The sequence below is a fragment of the Capsicum annuum genome, chromosome 6, assembly GCF_002878395.1.
Source record: "Capsicum annuum cultivar UCD-10X-F1 chromosome 6, UCD10Xv1.1, whole genome shotgun sequence".
Taxonomy (NCBI): Eukaryota; Viridiplantae; Streptophyta; class Magnoliopsida; order Solanales; family Solanaceae; genus Capsicum; species Capsicum annuum.
The window spans coordinates 167,924,234-167,947,367 of NC_061116.1; the positions used below are offsets into that span (position 1 = coordinate 167,924,234).

At 36.4% G+C, this 23,134-nt stretch overlaps 1 pseudogene; it reads right to left on the minus strand.

The window, feature by feature from the left end:
- LOC107874097 overlaps positions 1-19,812 on the minus strand; it is a 46,557-nt pseudogene extending 26,745 nt beyond the window's left edge.
- Positions 19,813-23,134: the final 3,322 nt, after the last annotated feature.

The window sequence follows — 23,134 nt, forward strand, 5'->3', positions numbered from 1 at the left end:
TATGACGCAGCACGGACCCTAGTAAAAAATTGGTCGATTTGACCTCCTATAAATATGACACTCAAACATATGGCTATACACCTTGGACAACCTTCAAAATTTGAAGGAGGCTATATAACACTTCAAATAGGATTTTTATTCCTTTAATCTAGTTTTTTTTATGTATTTAACATGTATTCATATATCACTATTATAGTTATGTCCATGAGTGGCTAAAAGCCTTTTTTCGGGGTTAAGGCTAAGAACATGATTACTCTTGTTATAAATTGATTTGATTAAGATTATTTATCATATTTTTCTGTTTATTCATCATTTTTATTAATATTTTAATGATTTACAACCCTTAAAATACATTCATTGTCATCTTGTGAGCCCGGAAGGAGGAACAAGAGGATAGAATGTGGGGTAAATAGAACAAAATTGTAATCTTCTATAGAATGAAGATATAATTTGAACTTAGGATAGGAATATTCCTAAGTGACCTATTTGGTTCACGTAAGAGATGAAACATGAATACATTTAACATAGTTCTCACATCCCCGCTCAACGATGTATTTGTAGGTCTAAGTTAGATAGGTGACTAGAGGCTCGGAAGATCATAGTCATAATATCAACCCCGTGAATCAACAACGAAGATAATTAATCTAACCCAGTGAAGTTCAATAGCATAGTATGATTGTTCGTAGAGCCTTAACCCTGGGTTTCTTCTTATTGATTGTCCAAGCAATTTACTTTTCCGCATTGATTCATTTACAGTTACTTATAATGTACAAACTCTCATGGTGATGTTTGCACTAATTTAATCTCAATAGGGAACTAGAATTGGATAGTATCTTAATATAAGTCTCTGTGGGATTGAATCTTAGCTTTTATAAGGCCACTTTACTATTAGGTGGGACCACGTAACTTGCGTGAGCGCTTGGACGCAACAAGTTTTTGGTGCCGTTGTCGGGGACTTGTAATTTGGCACTGCTTTAGTTTAAGTTTTACTATTGGGTTTCTTTGGTGTTTTTCACTTGGTATTGGTTTTGAATTTCCAAGCACAGGTTAACATAATAGTAAGATGGCAAGGGATAGGGATTTCGTTGAACCTGGCCCTAAGCTCGAGCAATGCTTACACCAAAGAAGGAGAGAAGCAACCCTTGTATATTGTATCTCACAAATCAATGAAGAATAAGATATTCCTGATCCCATAGCTGAGGATCTACCAAACCATAGAATATTTCATGAAGTGGCAATCCCAATTGCGATAAATTTGACCTCCCCTATTAAAAAGTCGACTGCTGAAGGTAGATTCAAGCTGAAATAGTTAATAGTGCAACTCTTACATAGCAGTGGACAATTCACTAGGCCATCACATGAAGATCCACAAGTACACTAGCAGAAGTTTTTGGTGTGTCGACTGCTTATATAAGGTTGAAACTCTTCCACTTCTGACTATAGGGGGAAGCAAATAAGTGGTTGAACGCTAAGACGATAGATTCAATCACAACTTGGGATGACTAATCCCAAAAGTTCCTCATCCATCTCTTTCTATTTAGTAAGATTGTTAGACTTCACAGTGAGATTTTATGCTTCAAATAGAGGGTAGAGGGGAACCTTTATCATGCTTGGGAGAGATTCAAGTCTTTTCTTTGGGACTGCCCATATCATCAGCAGTCCAATGAGGTACTAGCTCACATTTTTGTAGAGGAACTTGACCATAACATGAAAATTTTTCTAGATTTAGTTGCATTTGGTCAAGTATTTGAAAAGACGTATGATAAGCTATACACCTTGTTGAATCGAGTTGCTCAAGGAAATTCTAATTGGCGTGGTGATGCCTTAAAAGCTCAATTAAAAAGGTTGGATGCATGATTAAAGTTGATAGTATTATAGCCTTAGCCGCCCAATTATTAGATTTACAGAACCAAATGATGATACAATCCAGCAAATTGGGTGTGCAACAGTCTCAGGATCAAGTAAATATAGTACAAAAGATACCAATATGGTATGAGGTTTGTAGCAATAGTGGCCACTCTGTAGATATATATGGAGCAAATCCCGAGTCACTCAATTTTATGGGTAATTATCAAAGGAAAAATTATGGTAATGCCTACAACCAAAAGTGGCAGACTCAGGCACCAAATTACTTATGGAATAATAACCAACAATAACAGCAAAACTCACAGGCCAGTAAAATAGAAAAGATGTCAAATAAGACCGTGGCCACCTAAGAACATATGGCTGCTGAACTCAAAAATTAGCAAGTACTTTAGAAGAAATTGGAGTATCAGTTAGGAAAAATATAGCAGGCACAAAATACCAGGCCTCAAGGTGGTTTTCCAAGTGATAATAAACCTCCTAAACACATAATGGCAATCACTTTGAGGGGTGGTAAAGAGTTGATTGATAGACCTCCAAATATAAATAAAAAGGTACATATAGAGTTGATTCCTCAATCGATTGCAGACAAAGTTATGGATTATTTGGGGAAGTCTGAGTACCCAAAAACAAAAATTACTGAACAGGTTAAGGAGAGACCACCACTGATGTTGGGTGTATTTATGCATTCTAGCCTTGCTATTTTAGCCTTTTTACCCTTATTTTGAGGATGATTCATGTGATTAATGTGTTTATAATGAGATAAATGTGTATGTAAGTGTCCATGTATGTTTTTACAATGTTTAATGGTGTTTCCGCACAAGTTTTGATTTAAATTGATCATTTAGAAGTCAACTGAGAAAACTAGTGTGACTAGCTTGAGCTAGGTGTTTTTCTAGTCTATTTTGTTGGGTTCTAATGTGTTTAGTGAGTTCCTAAGGTTTTCATTGTGCATTTATATGTGAAAAAACTTGTTTATAATGTTCAATGGTCAATTGGATCAAGCCAAGGGTCAAAGCAATAAGTTAGAGATCAAAGTGAATGAAGCCTATGCTTAGCTCGTGTTTCTAGTTCACCGTGTTAGATGTTGTATTTTTTGAGCTCGAAATTGTAGTGTTTAATGATATAGGATGATTTTTAAATAGAAAATTATGATATATTTAGGATTTAAAAGCTTCAAATCAATTGGAAACAACTCAAAAAGGCTTGACATGGATCACAGAAGCACAAAACACAGCTTGATGCAAATTTGGACACCTAAAATATATTGAGTGAGTGAGAGTATGTAAAAAGGGATCTTGATGTGTGTGGCATAGCAATGTATTCATTAGGCACCCAAAATAGTGAATCAAGATGAATAAGATGCAACACGATGCTCCTTAAAAGCGATAACCAACACGGCGCATCACTATTTCCACAGATGACAAAAAATAGAATCCTTGTTCAACAAGGCATGAGATATTTATTCTAATATAAATAAGACCTTATACACATTTTGATTTATTCTTGGACGTCTTTGGATATTGAGGGGGGCTATTATAAATTCATCTTTTTTGTTTTTTCTTATTTTATTTTAGTTCATTCATATTTTTAGTTGTTAATTACTATCTTGTGATTATGCTTATGACTATGTGTGGTTAAACACCCTTATTTTAGGTTTAAGGCCAAGGTCATGACTACTTTCATTTTGAATCAAGTTTGTTAATTTACCTATCAATATTGGTTATTTGTTTATTCTTGTTTTAACTATTTTAAAGACTAGCTACCCTTAGGATACATCAGTTGTCAACCTTGTGAACTCTAGAGAGGGAATAGGGTGATAGAATATGGGAATAAACAAAGTATGGTTTGTATTCCTTTATGAAATAAGTAATTCAAATTAGTGTCTAGGACAAGGATGTACTTAGATGCCTTACTTGATTCATATGTAGGATGACAGTTTAAAGAACTTAATTGAACTATTACTTCCCATCCCAATGATGTAGTTGTAAGGTTCAAATTAGTTAAACGGTTAGAGGTTGGGAGACCATAATCGTCCGATTAACCCTACAAATCAACAACCCTGATAAGAGATTTAACGAATGAAGTCCAATAACGTAGTATGATTGTTCATAAGACTTAACCCTAGGTCTCTACCCATTGATTGTCCGGAGTTGGTACTTTTCTGCTTTAGTTTAGTTTCTTTTTAGTTTTCAATTCTAAAAATTTATTATTTACTTTTTTTCAGTTGTTAAACTAGAATTGGGTAGTTGTTAGCACAAGTCCCTGTGGGATTGATACTTGGCTTCTTGAAAGCTACTTTACTGCTTGTCAGATTACGTACACTTGCATGTGGGCTTAGTTTTTGGCGCCGTCAAGTTTTTGGCGCCGTAGTCGGGGACTTCTAAATAGGCAACTATCTTATTTTAGTTTTTCATATTGAGGTTTACATAGTTTAGTTATTTTAGTTTTTTGTTTATTTTATTATTTTTTTATCACACTTCTTGAGATGTCAACCTTCGATAGATGATTTTCGAGGGATGATGATTCTTGTCATTATTGTGGAGGACCCCACCATGAGGCTTTTTGTCCAGATTTTGATCTAAGCATTTGGAGGGGACCTGGTTGTTTCCAATCTGTGGAGTAGCCCACAAGTTGGTGAGTGGCTTGTTACAGTATATATCACTTTATAAATTTGTGTGGTTTTAATCTCAATTCAGTCATGTTTGAGGGTGATGCTCAAATTACAACTAAAGAGGTTAAGGAGATATCACCACCACTATGTCTACAGATGCTAAGAGAAGAAAAATATGAGGAGGATACTAGCCAATTTATGGAAAAAACACAAGAATTGCAGCCACTCAACTGTTATTTTTTTTGTGACTGAAATTGAGAAAGTGAACAAAAGTGAGTATGTAGTAGATTGTGTAGATTTTGAAGTGGGATTAGTTAGGCCTCACTCAAAGCACGTTTTTACATTATGTTTAGTTGATATCTTTTCTGTGGAATCATTTAAAATAGTGGAGGAGTGTGAAGATGAGAAATAAGAATCCTATATTCTTAATTTTGCTTAAGACAAGCAACATAAAAACACACCTCACTTCAAGTCCGAGTGGTTTATCATGCATCATCTATTACTTGGTTCCTTAAACTTTGTACCACCACCTTATGAGCAAGAAAAAAAGATGGATTCTAAGTTAGGGGTGAAATTCGTATTCTCAAGGTGGAGGAAAAAGTTTATTGGGTTATTTCGTGACACTAAATTCGGCGCTTCTTGGGTGCCAACCCAGGCAAGGTATGTTTTTATTTTCAGTTTTGTTTTTGGTTGAGTCACAGATTGATGGAAAGTTTGAGTACTAGAAACCTCAGCTAAGGAGCATGTCAAAGATTGAGTGTGGGATTTCATGAACCCCCTTTATGTGTAAAGATGCTACTAGCTAGGCCTAGAGGCCTCAGGGAATATTTCAATCTCTTACTTTTAAAGTTCACTTTGCGGACAAAGTAGATTTTTAAGTGTGGGGTAGGGAAATTCCCAATTTTTGACTCAATTAATTTATTTTAGGATAGGAATAAGTGAGATATTTGAGCTGGTGCTATTTTTAATTTCATGGTGCAAGTTCTTTGTTTTGTAAAAACATGTTGATTGAGGGAATTTCTACTTTTGAGACTCTTAGGCTCATGTTTGTGACTCTTCTACTTGGTAGCTTAAATTTGAATTCATGCTATTGTTTGGTTGGGAGTCTATGATGGTCCTATGTAAGTTGAGTATATGCCATATGTGATGTGAGTTTATTGTATATTTCTTGTTGCATATGATGTCTAGAACTTGCCTGGTGTGTGTATAAAGCAAAATAAAGTGTGTGGGTTTAGGAGATGATATAGACATTGTTTTGATAGCCTTGTTTTTACCTTCTCTTTTGCCTACCTTTGTGCATAATCCTAGTTAAACCTCATTGAGCCTTTAGCTTATTTTCTTTGGTAGCCTCATATGTAGCCTAACCCCTTTCGTTGATTGACCTTAATTTTATCCAAAATGCTCCTAAGGGCTTTAATTGTAAAAATAATTGAGTAAGGACTATAAAATTCAAAAAGTAGGAGGAAGGTAAAATTTATACCCCGAGTTAATAGTTATTGGTGTTTATATTTGATGTTTTGTGGTTGGGAGTGATGTAAATGGTGTTAGAAATATTCCCATGGTTGTGAAAAATTAAAAAAATCGAATCTTGAAGGAATAGACATTACACCCATCATGAGTTTGTAAAAATTCTTAAAAGAGATGGGGCAAAATAAAAAGATACGGGTAGATGGAAAAAGTGTGAATAGGTTGTTGAAAGGTGGTTTTATGCAAAAAAATTGTGATGTATTAAAGCACTTGGAAAGATGGTCACTATTCTTGGTCAAAATAGTTCCTACCCATCCCTTAGCCTGCATTACAACCCGAAAAAGACCTATTTGATCCTAAATTTCACATTCTAATATTAGTGGAGTATGACACTAAGGGTAAGCCTATGGTTCTTTATGTGAAATTTGTGAATTCTTTATAAGAGTGAGAGTAACTTGATTTGTATACCCATTATGATAATTGCATTATTATGAGTCTTTGTGGATAACGCTCTTGTTGGTAGGGCACATGTTTGATGAATGTGGGTGATTTGTATGATGTCTTATATTGAACAATATGCATGAGTTTGCCATGTATTGAGTAAATTCTTGAGGCTAGGATGTTTTGGATTAGGATTCTTGAGCTTTCAATTGTGTATAACATACTTAATATTGTAAACTTGAGCTTTCAATTGTGTATAACATGTAGTCATTGTAGTACTAGCTTGAGTTTCTTGCATGTAGTAAAAGTGTGGAGTTTCATCAGCTCATGATGCTTATGTCAAGAACTGTTCAAGGATGAACAAGGCTTTAAGTGTGGGGTGTTGATGTTGGGTGTATTTGTGCATTCTAGCCTTGCTATTTTAGCCCTTTTAGCGTTATTTTGAGGATGATTCACGTGATTAATGTATTGATAATAAGATAAATGTTCATCTAAGTTTACATGCATGTTTTTAAAATGTTTAATGGTGTTTCCACACAAGTTTTGATTCAAATTGATCATTTACAAGTCAACCGAGAAAACTAGTGTGACTAGCTTGAGCTAGGTGTCTTTCTAGTCTATCGTGTTTGGTTCTAACATGTTTAATGAGTTCCAAAGGTTGTTATTGTGCATTTATATGTGAAAAAACTTGGTTATAATGTTCAAGGGTCAATTGGATCAAGCCAAGGGTCAAAAAAATAAGTTAGAGATCATAGTGAATAAAGCCTATGCTAAGGTCAAAACAATAAGTTAGAGATCAAAGTGAATGAAGCCTATGCTTAGCTCGTGTTTCTAGTTCATTGTGTTGGATGTTGTGTTTTTTTGAGCTCTAAGTCATTATGTTTAATGAAATTGGATGATTGGTAAATGGAATATAATGATATATGAAGGATTTACAAGCTTCAAATCAAGTGAAAACAACTCAAAAAGGCTTGGAATGGATCACGAAAGCACAAATCACAGCTTGATGCAAATTTGGACACCTGAAATGTATTGGGTGAGTGAGGGCACTTGAAAAGGGTTCTTTTAATGTTAAACAGACCACTAGATTTATAAGGCACCCAAAATAGTGAACCAATATTATTAGACGTGACGCGATGCTCCTTCAACGCAATAACTAACTGGCGCATCATTGTTTCCACAGATGGCAAAAAATTGAATCCTTGTTCAACAAGGCATGAGATATTTCTTCTACTATAAATAGGATCTTATAGACATTTTTATTTATTCTTGGATATCTTTGAAGATTGAGGGGCTTCTATAACTTCATCTTTTTAGGTTTTTCTTATTTTAATTTAGTTCATTCATGTCTTTAGTTGTTAATTACAATCTTGTGATTACGATTATACTATCTGTGGCTAAATGCCCTTTTTTGGGGTTAAGGCCAAGATCATGACTACTTTCGTTTTGAATTAAGTTTGTTAAGTTACTTATCATTATAGGTTGTCTGTTTATTCTTGTTTTAACTATTTTAAGGATTAGCTACCCTTAGAATACATCAATTGTCAACCTTGTGAACTCGGGAGAGGGAATAGGGTGATAGAACATGGGAATAAGCAAAGTATGGTCTGTATTCTTTTATGAAATAAGGAATTCAAATTAGTGTCTAGGACGGGGATGTACTTAGATGCCTTACTTGATTCACACGTAGGATGATAGTTTAAAAAACTTAATTGAACCATTGCTTTCCCACTCAACGATGTAGTTGTAAGGTTCAAATTAGGTAAACGGTTAGAGGTCGGGAGACTATAATCATGCTATTAACCCTACAATTCAACAACCAAGATAAGTGATTTAATGAATGAAGTTAAATAATGTAGTATGATTGTTCGTAATCCTTAACCCAGGATCTCTACCAATTGATTGTCCGGAGTCATCACTTATCCGCTTTAGTTTAGTTTCTTTTTAGTTTTCAATTCTAGAACTTTATTGTTTACTTTTTCTCAATTTTTAAACTAGAATTGGGTAGTTGTAAACACAAGTCCCTGTGGGATCGATACTTGGCTTCTTGAAGGCCACTTTACTACTTGGTAGACCATGTACACTTGCTGTGCATTTGGGCACTGTCAACCACCACCATTTTCACAGAGGTTTATAAAGGCAAAGAAGGATGCATTATTCAAGAAGTTCTTTGACACATTTAGAGAGCTTTAAGTTAACCTTCCTTTATTTAGATGTTTTGTAAGGAATGCCCAAGGACGCTTAGCACTTTAAGGACATGGTGACTAATAAATTTAATATATAGGATGATGAGACAGTAGCACTCACTGAGTAGTGTAGCTCTATGGTGATGCAGAAGATGCCCAAAAATCTTAAGGACCCTGGGAAGTTTACTCTCCCCATTCATATTGGTAACAACGAGGTGGTCCACACACTGAGTGATTTTAGGAAAGATATCAATTTGATGCCTCCATCAATGTTCAACACTATGGGTTTAGGGAAGCCGAAATCGAGCTATGTGTGACTCAAAATAGTAGACCAGACCATAGTCCATCTTGAAGGAATCATTGAGGACATTCTAATTAAGGTTGGTAAGTTTATTATTCCTACTGATTTTGTTATTTTTGATTATAAAGTAGATGACAAGGTGCTGATTATCTTAGGACATCCATTCTTGGCGATAAGAGTAGCATTGATAGATGTGAGAGATGCCATGCTCAAAATAAGGTTGAATGATAAAGGGGTATTCTTTAAACTCTACACTCACTATAATATCCCACTACAAAGATTTATGCATAGTTACAATGATGGAAGTGGATGAGTGTGGGGTGGTGGAACCCGATCCACCAAAGACCTCTTTGAACTCTTTCATCGAGTTACCCAAGCTACCAACACCTCAACTTGAAGTGATGCTAATTTATGAGCCTGAGAAGTCTATGGTTGAGAAAGCTTTTGACCTTAAAAGTTCACACTGAAGTGGTCAAAAAAGAATAAGAAGATGCCCTTCAAGTAGGAGGAATAGGATAAAGCAAAATGGTTAAGTGTGATGGTTGGTCATGCCACGACACTAAATCAGGCGCTGCTTGGGAGGCAACCTAAGTTAAGATATGTGTTTCATTTTCAGTATTTTTAGTTTTTACTTCACATAGTTTTTGTTTTTGTAGAGTTACTGGTAGAGGAAAAGTCTAAGTACCAAAAATCTGAGCTAAGGAGTGTAACGAAGACTGACTATGGGGTCTCCTCGAACCCTCTTAATGATAAAAGATGATACTAGGTAGGTCTAGAGGCCTCAAAGAGTATTTCTGTCTCTACTTTTGAGTATACTTTAAGGATAAAGTAGATTTTTAAGTGTGGGTGGGGAAATTTCCATTGTTTCGGGTAAAGTAATGTTGTGGGGTCTTGAGTCTCATTTTTTTCTAGTTTTGGTTAAATTTGAAAAAATTACAAAAAGATTTTCTCCTTTTAGTTTTATTTATTTGGTTTAGTTTAGTAGGTACACACTTCACCCACCTCGTGGTTGTTCTTTTCAGTTCTTTTACACGTGGGTTCCCCTTGAACCCATTATCCTTTTTAATTTTAGGAGTAAATTTTAAATTTTTTTGTTTTAGGTAAGTGAGATATTCTTGTTGGTGCTATGTGTGACTGCATGATGCAAGTGTTTTGGTTGTAAAATAATGTTGGCTGTGTGAATGACTACTTCTGAGACTCCAAGGCTCATGAATATTACTTTTGTACATTGTTGGCTTAATGTTCAATTCATTCTATTGTTTGGTTAAGAGTCTATGATGATCCTACTTGTGTTGGGTATGTGCCATATGTGTGTGAGGTGTTTGTATATTCCTTGTTGCATGTGCCTCCAGCTTGTTTTCTTTGGTAGCCCCATATTTAGCTTGTATCCCATTCTATGATTGACCTTAATTTAAACCAAATATCCCAAGAACTTTAGTGAAAACATAAGAAAGTTAAGGAGTTAGAAAAATAAGAGGAGAAACAGTGAATGTGCAGCCCTAAAATAATAGTTATTGGTGTGTACAATTGATGCATTATGGTTGGGAGTGAAAGAAATTTGTGCCAAAATTAAATCATCAATTAATAGACAATAATACCTTCCATATTTTATGTGAATGAGCTTAATGAGGTGGGGCAAGACAAAAGATATGTGTAGATACAAGTGGCAAAATTTGGTAGTTAGAAGTGGATTGAATGAAAAGTGTGATGTATTTAAGAGCTTAGGGAAGATAGTTACTATTATTGGCAAGTATAGTTCCTACCCATCCCTTAGCCTACATTACAACCCTTAAAAACCTTAACATGACCCAAACCAGGGCCTAGTCGTGTCGGGTATATCAAGTCCAACAAGGAGTGGATACCACCACCAATTCCCAACCAAAACCACCTTACACCCTATGTCGGCTGAATTTTGAACATATAACAAGATAAGACTATATAAGTTTAAAGAAAATAAAGTAGGTCTATAACCATAGCTAAACGACCACAACCAAATATCCAACCAGTGCCAATCCCAATGTCAATACCAATACTAATGCAAACACTAATACCGACACTGCCCATGCCCATAATAGTTCAACAAAACCTCTGACCAGAATTTAGAAACATCCGATTGGGATATGCCCCCGACCATAGCCATAACCAAATCTAATGAAATAACAAAAATGAAAAGAATACATAGCATGAAATGAAGTCTTCCAGAGTATGGAAGATCACCACTTCAATCTGACTCAAAGCTGTCCCTAAATCCAAGTTACTGAGCAAGAGGAATGGTAGTATGGCTAGTTCCTGCATCGCGTGGTGATATAGCACCCGAAGATGGATAGCGGGGGTAAACTCTAGCATGTAACCCAAGGATAAAAATAAGATAATGACATCAATTTAAAACAAAATCAAATAAACATATGTAATAACATATATGCATATATACCATGTTGGGATAGGGACAATGAGACAGACCAAAACCGAGCAATGTCGTATGGGCATCTCAAGCCTAACTTGGATCGTAGATTGCCTAGATTACCCAACCTAACCATCAAATCAATCCAAAAGGGGTCAAATAAACTATAGCCCTAAGTCAAGAAAGCGGAAATTATACTATTAACTGTAACTTAGACGATGTCTAAGCATTTTATTTACAAAAACATACTAGTCTAAGTTACCCAAGTCCACAGTCATCCACAAAGCCTCTACAAATCCAATATCTTATGTGAGGACATTCCCCCTATAATAACCAACACCAAGTTTAAAACATAAAATAAAGACTTCGAAATGTATGCCTTCCGAAGAATGAAAGCTTACCACTTTAATGTCAATACACGATTCGCCCAAACAATTGGTCACTACGCAGGAAGAGAAGAAGAAGATTCAGCCCCTATATCATATGGGGACATAGAGTCCGGAGATGGTCAGCGGTTGGGGCGCTAGCATGTAACTCAAGGATAAGGATAAAATAGTGAATTTTTTCAAAACCAAACCAAACCATCATATGCAACCACATTCACATACGTATAGGCATATATAAGGATACATAAACATATATTTACATAACATTCCAAATCATGGAACAAGTCATAATAGTATTTCTTTAAACATTTATTTGTGAGACATGGAGTGAAGGACTTCCAACCTCCCACCCTTCGATTTATAGAACCTTAAACTTTTCCATTATATTAGATGAGAGGACCTGAACCTCAAGTTGTAATATGTTATATATAGTAAGTGGAACCGACATATCTTATATGGAAAATTGACATGAATTACAAGCCATTACACAGAATGATAAGTGGACCCGAACCACAAACCTTCACATATTACATGGTAAGTGGACCCGAACCAAAAACTGACACACATTACATGGTAATTTGACCCAAGCCATAAGCCTTCACACATTATATGGTAAGTGTAACCGAACCACAAAACTTCACACCTTACATAGTAAGTGCACTCGAACCACAAACCGACAAACATTACAAGGTAAGTGGACCCAAACCACAAAGCTTCATACATTAGATGGTAAGTGGACCCGAACCAGAAGCCTTCGTACATTATATGGTAAGTGGACCCGAACCACAAACCTTCACACCTTACATGGGAAGTGGACCCAAACCATAAACTAACATATATTACATGCTAAGTGAACCTAAACCACAAACCTTCACACATTAGATTTAAGTGGACCCAAACCACAAACCTTCACACATTATATGGTAAGTGAACCCAAACCATAAACCTTCACACCATACATGGTAAGTGGACCAAAACCACAAACCGAAACACCTTACATGGTAAGTGGACCCAAACCATAAACCTTCGGATATTAGATAATAAGTGAACCCGAACCACAAACTTTCACGTTAGGCAAAGGGCTCAAACCACGAGCCATTATTGCATCATTACTAGTCAACATTTAGACTCGTAACCTTCCTACACATATATTAATATCTATTGAATTCAACACATAAGGACTCGAACCCATTTGGGAACTTCAAGCTACCAAGGCTACATTTCAACACCATAGATAATCATATGATCTTTACCAATCCATTTGACCATTATTTCTTTAGATTGTCCAATGCCTTAGTTCACACCACAATGCAAGTTCATTTATGATCATCAAGACCTTTACAAACCAATCATTCCTTATTAACATTCTTACACTTACCTTTTAGTTTAAACATAATTCAAGTTCATGTTTAGGGACTATAACCCATTTAAGCAACCAACTACCAAAGATATGCATTAACTCATTACATGTCCAACAAGGCCTTTACCAATAATTTAACAAGAATTCCTATTCATTTTAAAAATATCTTATCTCATTAATACTTACTAGACCAATTCCATAGTTCAATACACCATTAACACTTGACTAGTCAAATCTCTTAGACATTTTCACAAACACCTTGAGGGCATGCTTTTATCAAGACCAAAATCAAAGTACAAATCATCAAATTTAGGGTTACTCATGACCCATTTTTTAAATCACGATCAACAAGCACCCACATGTGAAAACTAATACAACCCATCCTCAGACTTTGACATAATGGGCATCCCAATCTAACCAGGACTGGGGACCTTCCCCTGTTACCCAACCTAAACACCCATATCCAGCCTTAGATGGGTTGAATTTCAAATATATAACAAAATAACATTATTCTTCTCATTAAGACTCTAGGATAGGGTCACAATCGTGATCGACCCAACTGAGTCCAACCATACCACACCAACCGCCCAACTGTACTAAAATAATCCATAGACCATAAACCAAAGGGAATATGAAAACATAATATGAATATCAATCCCAAAATATAATATGATGGAAAAGTGAGAAATTATGTTCGATGATGCCATCCTCTCAGCTTATTCTAATGCCAAGGGCGACACCAATATCGATCCTGCCCATACTAACCACCAGAAGTACCACAAAGCCTCTACCAAAAGAGTAAATGAATCCAATTGGAACATGACCCCAACCATGGCCAAAACTAATATCCAAATAAAAGAAAAATGTATAAAGACATCCATAACATGAAATGATGCCTTTCGAAAGGATGGAAGCTCACCACTTAAGTTTGAATACTGATATCAAATCTACATACTAAATAAGAGGAGTAGAATAACCAGTTCCTGCATAGCGTGGGTATACAACCGCCAGTAGATAGGGTTAGCAAATGACCGCTAGCATAAAACTCAGGGTCAGGATAAAATAATGCTAGCTATAAAACCAAGTAAAACCATCCATAATTCATACAACCATACATATATAATTTTTAAGAAAAGGGACCGGGTTTTGCATGCACTTAAAACCTTTACCTAAGCTTTGTAGCTTAGCTGTCCTAACCACCTACTGTGATATGGGTTCAACTCCCCCTGCTGAAAGAGCCCTAATATGTGTAGCCGCACGACAAGGTTATATCCCATGGGATGACTAGTACATCCCTTCAATATAAAAGGTGACACTCACACGTGGTCATCAAGATCCTTTATATCAGCAAATATGAGTTTTTGATTTTGGTCCCCCCGGGACCGCCAGTTTCAACGACTTAGCTACATACTTCTCCATTAATCCCAATTAAAACCATGTACAAACAATTCATTTATCATTTATCAAACAAGGACAATATTAGTGTTATCATCATACCACCCCACACTTGCAAGTAATATTCATAGACAAACTATTTAGGTTAAGGGGACCTTAGGTGTCCTTCTAATTACCATATTAAATCCTCTTGGGGGACTTCCATGTTCTCCACAAGCATAAACATTTAGATTTTAGCCTTTCCAAACCATTTAAATCATGCATAAATCCTTTGTCCAATTTAAAACATACAAGAGTTCTATTAAAAGAAGTCAATGCAATGAACATATCTTTATAAGCATTTTATCAAACACCTTGGGGGCATAATATAACCCAAACCAATTCCAAAGATAATTAAACCATTACCATGCAATCCAACTGTCCAAAACCATCATTATTACGTATAAAAGCATAATTAAAATTATAGGAAACCATAACCAAGCATTCAATATCAAAACCCCCAACAATAGTTAAAAAACTATAATCATAAAATAGTAAAACCATGAAATCAATCATATAAATCATGAATTTAGTTGGAATTAAAATGAGAAAGAGAATCATGCCTTAAATCAAAGAATTAATGGAAAGAAATCACCAAAGCAAGCCCCAACGCAATCCCTTAGTTGAAACCCTAGCTTCTTTTCCCCAAAAGCTCTTGAGAGAATTATGAGATATTTTAGAATAGTTTCTTAGTATTAATGAATAGAATAATAGGGTAAATAACCTCCTAAGTATATTAGAAGTCCTGGGTCCTAATTAGGGTAAGTAGGTAAATATCCAGAATATCCTTACTTAAATCTCTTTAAAAAGCCATCATAGGGATACGACTAACCTATACTAGTCATACCATCCTATACGATTGATATATACCACTCATATAAAAGCCACTTAAAAAGGTCATTGGAATGGTGGGATAGTTTAGTCACTGGTCAACATATGATGGTGGGATTATTTGTCCACTGGAATGGGTATGACATAGAGGTGTGAGTCGTAAGGTCTTGGTACGTCATATCAAGGACTATTATAGTGGACTGTGTTTGATCCTCTTGGTATTTATTCTTCCAGGGATACGGGTTATGGGTACGGATCGTATACTATGGTTACGACTTGGTTGGATGATTTGTATACTAGACAACATTTGATCCAAGGGTTGAGGCTTATATACGAGTAGTGGATACATATCATATAAGAGGGTACGAATCGTATGGGCCAGTTGTATCCCTATGATAGATTTTCTAAGGGATTTAAGTGAGGGTATTCTGGATATTTCCCTATTGACCTTAATTAAGAACCACAACTTCTAATATACGTAGGAGGTTATTTACCTAATTATTCTATTTGTTAACCCTTTGATACTATCCCAAAACAACTCATAATTCTCTCAAGAGCTTTTGGGGTAAGGAAGCTAGGGTTTCAACTAAGGGATTTTGATCGGTATACACCATTCATATAAAACCCACAACCCTTGGACCAAACATTGTCCAGTATATGACTCATCCAACTAAGTCGTAACCATAATATACGATTCATACCCATAACCCGTATCCTTGGCAGAATAAATATCAGAAGGATCAAATATTTCCTACCATAATAGTCCTTAATACGACTCAAACCATGACCTTACAACTTACACGTCTAAGTCATACCTATTCCAGTGATGAAACCATCCGACTATCGTATGCTAACCAGTGAACAAACCATCCCACCATTCTAGTGTTTTTTTAAGTTGCTTGTATACGAGTGGTGGATACCGATCGTATAGGAGGGTACGACTCGTATGGGTCAGTCGTATCCCTGTGAATTTTTGTAAGGGATTTAAGTGAGGGTATTTTGGATATTTCCTTACTTAACCTAAATTGGACCCACGACTTGTAATAAACTTTTAAGGTTATTTACCCTAATATTCTATTCGTTAACACTTAGAATCTATTCCAAAACATCTCATAATTCTCTTGAGAGTTTTTAGGGAAAGGAAGCTAGGGTTTTAACTAAAATATTGCTTTAGGGCTTGCTTTGGTGATTTTTATCCATCAAATCTTTGATATAAGGCATTATTATCTTCCCTCATTGTAATTTTAACTAAAGGAATGGTTTATATGATTGATTTCATAGTTGTACTATTTCATGATTATGATATTTCAACTATTGTGTGGGTTTTGATATTGAATGCTTGGTTATGGTTTTCTATGGTTTTAATTATGTTTTTATATGCATTAATGGTGGTTTTGGACAATTGGATTGCATGGTAAAGGATTAATGGTCTTTGGAATTATTTTTTGTTATATTATGCACAAAGGTGTTTGATAAAATATTTATAAAGATATGTTCATTGCATTTACTTCTTTTAATGGAACTCCTACATGTTTTAAACTAGACAAAGGATTTATGCATAGTTTAAATGGTTTGGAAAGGATAAAACCTAAATGGTTATTTTTGTAGAGAACATGGAAGTCTTCAAAGTGGATTTAATATGGTAATTGGAAGGACACCTAAGGTCCCCTTAACCTAAATAGTTTGGCTATGGATATTATTTGCAAGTAAGGGGTGGTATGAAAAATACCACTAATATTGGCCTTGGTTAATAAATGGTAAATGAATTTTTTGGACATGGTTTTAATTGAGCATTAATGGCGAAGTATGCAGCTAAGGCATTGAAGGTGGCCATCCTAGGGGGGGGCCAAAATTGGAAACTCATATTTGCTGATATGAGGGGTCTTGATGACCACGTATGAGTGTCACCTTTTATATTGGAGGGATGTAATAGTCATCCTATGGGATATTCCCTGGTCATGCGGCTACACGAACTAGGGCCCTTTCTGTAGGGGGAGCTGAACCCATATCTTTTGTGGGTGGTTAGGACAACCAAGCTACACAACCCATGTAAAGGTTTTAAGTGCCTGCTAAGCCTGGTACCTTTTCTCGACACTTATATATTTATGGTTCTATGAATTATGGATAGTTTTACTTGGTTTTATACCTGGAATTATTTTATCCTTACCCTGAGTTTCATGCTAGCGGTCATTCGCTAACCTTATCTACTGGTGGTTGTATACCCACGCCATGCAGGAACCGTTAATTCTACTCCTCCTATTTAGCATGCGGATTTGGTATCAATATTTGGACTTAAGTGGTAAGCTTCCATCCTTTCAAAAGGTATCATTTCATGTTATTGATGTCTTTGACACTTTTCTTTTATTTTGGATATTGGTTTTGGCCATGATTGAGGGCACGTCCTAATCAATTTGTTTACTCTTTTGGATTGAGGCTTTGTGGTACTTCTGAGGGTTGGTATGGGCAGTATCAATATTGATGTCGGCTTTGGCATTAGAATAAGCTAAGAGGCTGGCATCATTGGACAAAATTTCTCACTGTTACAACATATTACATTTTTGGAATGATTTTCATATTATGTTTTGGTATTCTATTTGGTTTATGGTCTATGGATTGGTTTGGTACTGTTGTACGATTGGTGCGGTACGGTTGGACTTGATTAGTTTGGTCACGGTTGTGACCTTATCCCAGTGTCTTAATGAGATCAATAATGCTATCTTGTTATATGTTTAAAATTTAACCCTTCTAAGGCTGGATATAGGTGGTTGGGATGGGTAATAGGAGGAGACCCCAATCCTGGATAGACTTGGGATACCTATTATGACAAGGCCCGGGGATGGGTTATGCTAGTTTTTACATGTGGGTGCTTGTTGATCATGATTTAACAAATGGGTTATGAGTAACCCTAAATTTTATGATTTCTACTTTGGTTTTGGTCTTGATAAAAGCATGCCCTCAAGGTGTTTGTGAAAATATCTACGAGAACTGACTGGTCACTTCTTAATAGTTTATTAAATGATAGTATTGGTCTAGTGAGTATTAATGAGATAAGATATTTTTAAAATGAATAGGAATTCTTAGTAAATTATTGGTAAAGGCCTTGTTAGACATATAATGATTTAATGGATGTCCTTGGTAGTTGGTTGTTTAAATGGGTTATAGTCCATAAATATAAACTTGAATTATGTTTAAACTAAAATGTGAGTGTAAGAATGTTAATATGGAATGATTGGTTTGTAAAGGTCTTGATGACCATAAATGAACTTGCATCGTGGTATGAACTAAGGCATTGGCCTATCTAAATGAATAGTGATCAAATGGATTGGTAAAGATCACATTGTTGTCTATGGTATTGAAATGTAGCCTTGGTGGCTTGAAGTTCTCAAATGGGTTTGAGTGCTTACGAGTTCAAATGTCGACTAGTAATAATGATATGATGGCTTGTGGTTCGAGTCCCTTGCCTAACGTGAAATTTTGTGTTTTGGGTCCACTTATTATCTAATGTGCGAAGGTTTATGGTTTGGGTCCACTTAGTATGTAAATGTGTTGATTTGTGGTTTGGATCCACTTACCGTATAAGGTGCAATGTTTTGTGGTTCGGATCCACTTACCATATAAAGTGCGAAGATTTATGGTTCGGGTCCACTTACCATCTAATATGCGTAGGTTTGTGGTTCGGGTCCACTTATTATGTAATGTGTGTTAGTTTGTGGTTCGGGTCCACTTACCATGTAAGATGTAAAGGTTGGTTGTTCGGGTTAACTTACCATATAATGTGCGAAGGTTTGTGGTTTGGGTCCACTTACCATGTAATGTACGAAGGTTTGTGGTTTGGGTTAACTTACCATGTAATGTTGTCGGTTTGTGGTTCGAGTCTTCTTACCATGTAAGGTGTGAGGGTTTGTGGTTCAGGTCCACTTACCATATAATGTATGAAAGTTTGTGGTTTGGGTCCACTTACCTTGTAATGTGTGTCGGTTTGTGGTTCGGATCCACTTACCATGTAATGTGTGAAGGCTTGTGGCTTGGATCCACTTACCATATAATATGTGATGGCTTGTGGTTCATGTCTATTTTCCATATAAGATATGTTGGTTCCACTTATTATATATAAAATGTGATGGCTTGAGGTTTGGGTCCTCCCGTCTATTGTAACAGAGAAGTTTAAGGTTCTAAAAATCGAAGGGTGGGAGTTTGGAAGTCCTTCACTCCGTGTCTCATGAATGAATGTTTCAGGAATGAATGTTTTGACTTGTTCCATGATTTGGCATGTTACATAACATTATGTATATGTATCTTTATATATGCCTATACATATGTGAATGTTGTTGCATATGATGATTTGGTTTTGAACAAATGCACTCTTTTATCCTTATCATTGAGTTACATGCTAGAGCTCCAACCACTAACCATCTCCGAACTCTATTTGCCCATACGAGATAGGGGCCAGATCTTCTTCTTCTCTTCCTGCGTTGTGACCAAGTGTTTGGGAAGATTGTGTGTTGACATCACAGTGGTGAGCTTCCATTCTTCAGAAGGTATACATTTCATATTCTTTATTTTATGTTATAAACTTATTTTTTCTTGGTGTTGGCTATTATAGGTGGCATGTCACAACATTTATTAGACATAGGATTTGTAGAGGCTTTGTGGTGACTGTGGACTTGGGTTAGTTGGACTAGTATGTTGTTGTAAATAAAATGCTTAGGCATCATCTAAGTTATGATTATTAGTATCGTTTCCACTTTCTTAACTCAGGATTGGTGTTCATTCGACCCCTTGCGGATTGATTTGATGGTTAGGTTGGGTTATTAGGGCGATCTTTGGTCCAAGTTGGGTTTGAGATGCTTATATAACATTGCACAATTTTGGGCCGTGTCATGTTCCCTATCTCGACACAGTATATATGTATATATGTTATTGTATATGGTTATTTGATTTGGTTACAAATTGATGGAATTATTTTATCTTTATCCTTGGGTTACATGCTAGAGTTTACCCTGCTAACCATGTTCGGGTGCTGTATCACCATGCGATGCAGAAACCACCCATACTACCATTTCTCCTACTCAGTAACTTGGATTTGGGGATATCTTTGAGTCATATTAAAGTGATGAGCTTCCATACTCCGTAAGACTCCATTTCATGTTATGAACTTCTTTTCATTTTTGTTATTTCAATGGATTTGGTTATGGCTTTGGTCGGGGGCATGTCCCGATCGGATGTTTCTTGATTCTGGTCAGAGGCTTTGTTGAAATATTATGGGCATGGTTGGTGTCAGTATTAGTGTTCGTATTGGTATTAGTATTGACATTAGGATTGGCACTGGGGTTAGATTTTTGGTTGTGGTCGTTTGGCTATGGTTATAGACCTACTTTTTTGTCTTTAAACTTATATTGTCTTATCTTGTTATACGTTCGAAATTCAGCTGACATAAGGTGTAGGATGGTTAAAGGTTGGGTATTGGGGGTGGTCTCTGCTCCTTGTTGAAGTTGAGATACCCGGCACGACTAGGCCCCGGTTCGGGTCATGTTAAGGTTTTCAAGGGTTGTAATGTTGGCTAAGGGATGGGTAGGAACTATACTTGCCAGTAATAGTCAATCCTTCCAATGGATCAACCGAAGAAGGATCACCAAGACACTTCCTCAACATAGAAACATGAAAGACCAGATAAACAAAACTTAAACTAGATGGCAACTCCAACTCATAAGCAACATTGCCAACTCTCCGCAAAATCACATAAGGACCAATGAACTGGGACCGAGTTTCCCCTTTCGTCCAAACTGTACCACTCCCTTCATGGGAGACACATTGGGGAACATCCTATCCCCGACCTCAAACTCCACGTCTCTACGCCTAACATCCGCGTAGGAATTTTGGCAACTTTGGGTAGCTTTAAGCCTATCCCGAATCACTTTCACCTTCTCTATTACCTTAAAAACCAAATCAGGACCAAACATGTTCGCTTCTCCAAGCTCAAACCACCCAATAGGAGATCTACAAATCCTACCATTCAATACCTCGAAAGGAGCCATACCAATACTCGAATGATAGCTATTATTGTAAGTAAACTCCACTAAATGAAGATTCTAACCCCAATTGCCACCATAGTCAATCACACAGGCCCGAATCATATCTTCTATGTTCTGAATAGTTCTCTCCGCTTGCCCATCCGACTGCGAATGAAAAGTACTTATACTAACCTTAGTCCCTAACCCTTTCTAGAAAGACCGCCAGAAATGAGATCTAAACTATGCATCACGATCAGAGATAATCGAAATAGGTACCCCATTCATCTTCATAATCTCCTGAAGATACAACCACATATAATCCTCCGCCAAAAAGGTATTCCACACAGGCAAGAAATACGTAGACTTGGTCATCCTATCCACGATGACCCAAATTGAATCATACTGATTCTGAGTCCGAGAAAGATCATTCACAAAGTCCATAAGAATCACTTCCCATTTCCATTCAGGAAAATCAATTTCTTAATACAACCCTCCTGGCTTCATGTGCTCAACCTTAACCGCTTGACACACTATATACCTTGCCACGAAATCAACCACATCTCTCTTCATGCCATTCCACCAATAGATCTCCTTGAGATCATGATACATCTTAGCTGAGGCAGGATGAACAATATACCGTGACTCATGTTACTCAGCCAAAACCTTTTGCCATAGCCCTTCGACATTAGGAACACACAACCTCCCTTGGTGTCGTAAAGTACCATCACCACTAATATCAAAAACCACTACCTTTTGCCCACCAATTCCATTTTTGATTTTCATCAAGATAGGATCTAGCACTTGATTCTCCTTAATCTCTGAACCAAGAAACTATTGAACCACTTCTTGCACTGTCACACCACCATCCTTAGAGTCCAAGAGATGACCTCCAAGATTATCCAAACACTGAATATCCTACACCAATTCTCTCTTCCCTTCCTCTATGTGAGCTAAAATTCCGATGGATATCCTGCTAAGAGCATTAATAACCACATTATCCTCACCTAGGTAGTAGTGAAGACTCATATCATAATTCTTGAGAAGCTCAAGCCACCTCTTTTGCCTGAGATTACACTCTTTCTGAGTGAACACATACTGAAGACTACTGTGATCAGAAAAGATATCCACATAAACACCATACAAATAATGCTGCTAAGTGAACACAACCACCAACAACTCCAAATCATGAGTAGGATAATTCCTCTCATGTACCTTCAACTACCTAGAATAATAGGCAATCACCTTCCCATGCTGCATCAAAAGAAAACCAAGACCTACCCGAGATACATCACAATAAACCATAAACCCATCATTGCCTTCTACAAAGGTTAGGATTGAAGCTGAAGTCAACTTATCCTTTAACTTCTAAAAACACCCTTCGCAAGCATCCGACCATGAAAACTTAACCATCTTTTGAGTCAACTTAGTCAAAGGAGTAGCTATCGAAGAAAAACTTTCCATAAACCTCCTATAATGCCTGGATAAACTCAAGAATCTTTATATCAGATAGAGTTGTGGGCCTAGGCCACCTTTTTACCAAAGCAACCCTTTACGAATCCACCATGATCCCTTCACTAGAAATAACTTGACCAAATAAATTCATAATATTTAACTAGAACCCCCACTTAGAGAACTTGGCATACAACTATTGTTCCATTAAGGTATGAAACACTACACAGAGGTGATTAGCATAATCTACCCTACTCTTCAAATAAACTAGAATGTCATCAATAAACATAATGACGAAGAGATCTAAATACTACCTGAGCACCTTATTCATCAAGTCCATAAATGCTGTCGGGGCATTAGTCAACCCAAATGACATCATCAAGAACTCAA